We start from the raw sequence: 2,078 nt of genomic DNA on the forward strand, positions 1-2,078 counted from the left end.
GAGGGGCGGGGCCTGCGGTCGGTGGGGGCGGGGCCTGTGCGCTTGGCTTCCTCGGCGTTCACAGGTGGTGACCGCTGGGTCCGCTCCGGCCGTGGCTTCGGCAGCTGCTCCTGCGCCTCGCACCCCGGGGAGCTGCGCCCGCGTCCCGTCCGCCCCTTTAGAGTAGTTTTCATTTTTAACTCACTGCAAAATATACGTAGCATAACATTACCTTTTTACCCATTTTTAAATGAACAGCTGAGGGACGTTAAGTCCGTCCACACAAACTTCTGGGGCTGTCTTCCCAGGTGTCAGCCACACTTCCCCTCCTGTGCCCGTGTGTGTGCGTGTTACTGGGGGTTGAACCCAGAGTCCCAGCCCTGGATGAGCTACATCCCCAGCCCCTTTAAAACTATTTTAAAATCCAGGGTCTGGATAAATTGCCCAGTCTGGGCTTGAATTTGTGCTCCTCCTGCCTCAGCCTCCCAGAGTGCTGGGATTACAGGTGTGTGTCACCGTGTCGGGCTGGGTCGCACCTTCCACCTCTGGGCTTCCTATTACGGGTTGTGCGAGTTGGACGTTTCAGTGTCGGCCCTTGCGTCTGGCGCCCTTCGCTGAGGTGTGCAAGGCTCCTTCCCCTCTGCGAGCGCGGACGTGAGCGCCCGTCTGCGTGCCGAGCTGCGGGCGCGCGCGGCGGTTGACACGCAGCGGCCGGGCCGCGCCGGAGGATGTATTTGCTTGGCGGTGCCCGTTTCCCAGCTCCACAGCACAGGAGGCTCCGCCGTCCCGCGTCCTGCCGAAGCACGGCTTTGCCTGACGGCGCGCACCGGACTCGCCGCTTTGAGCGCGGGCTCAGCGGTACGGCACCCACCTGCTACGCAGATCGGCACCACCGCCCTCTTCATCTTGTGGAGTGGAGACCCTGTCCCTAAAGCGCAGCGCGTCACCCCCCACCCAGCCTGGCAAACACAATCCTCCTTCTGTCTCTCTTTCGAGGGCTCACAGTTCTGTGTCTCACAAAAGTGGCACATATGACGCCTGCCTTCTTGACTGGCCTCTCTTGGCGCAGGATAGGCAAGGCGCACCCATTTTGGAGTCCGTGTTAGCATTCACTTCCTCTTTAGGGCTAAGTGATATTCCACTGCATCACTTATTCTCCGCTCTGTCAAGGGACGCTGGGGGGTGTCGCATAAATTTCTCGGACACATAGAACAGATGTCTCAGAACGACTTGTACAAGGCCAGCTTGGAGCGTGACTGAGTGTATCAGGGTTCTTTACAGAGCGGTGGGCGATCTCAGGCTGCAGTGCCGTGAGGTTGCCCCCTACCCCACCCCACCCCGGGCCAAGCTCCTGGTTTTACAGGGCGCTGGGTGAAACCAAGAGCGAGGAGGGCCCCTGGGAACCGCATGCTGCACCCACAGCCACGCTTACCGGGAAGCCCCGCAGGTCCACAAGGCGCAATGCCATCGCTGCGCTGCGGTGGCACACCGCCTGGGGCCCGGCAGTGCGTGGGGAGGGGCGGGCGCTGCAGGATGGCGCGCTTTGGCTGGGTTCAGAGGACAGTTCTCACTCTGCACCCCACCCCATCGTCCCCCCTCACCCTCTCCCAGTGCCTCTTCTGCCCTGCTGGGGGTGTCACTGAGCCCGGGCTGTTACCCCTGGATGATACCCGTTCCATCAAAGGGGTCCCACGATGTGCAAAGGAGCCTCAATGTCCCTGCCGGTCAGCCAGGCTCTCTGGAGTAAGTGGGCGCAGGGGGTGATGAGGGCACAGGTGCAGCTGCACCCAGAGGCTGTTCTGCCTTGCGCCTGCACCCTTTCCTGGTTGAGCAGGAAGGTGCCTGTGTGCTTGGTCACTGGTGTAAAGCCAGGGGCAAGAGCTTGTGCTTGACCGACGGCATCCAGTGCCTCTGCCCGGGGCGTGGATGTGACCAAGGGCTGTCCCGCCAGGCCAGCTCCCGGGCTGGGCCTTGGTGCTGGCAGATCTCTGGGTCTACCGGGCAGGAGTCGTTGACGCGGCCAGGCGGAAAAGGCCAGCCCAGTGTGAGGCAGGCGTGGCCCGTGTGAGCCCTGCACAGTGACCGGAAGAGCTGGACAC

Source organism: Chinchilla lanigera, unplaced genomic scaffold (genome assembly GCF_000276665.1).
Source record: "Chinchilla lanigera isolate Chin_1 unplaced genomic scaffold, ChiLan1.0 scaffold00140, whole genome shotgun sequence".
NCBI classification, from domain to species: Eukaryota; Metazoa; Chordata; class Mammalia; order Rodentia; family Chinchillidae; genus Chinchilla; species Chinchilla lanigera.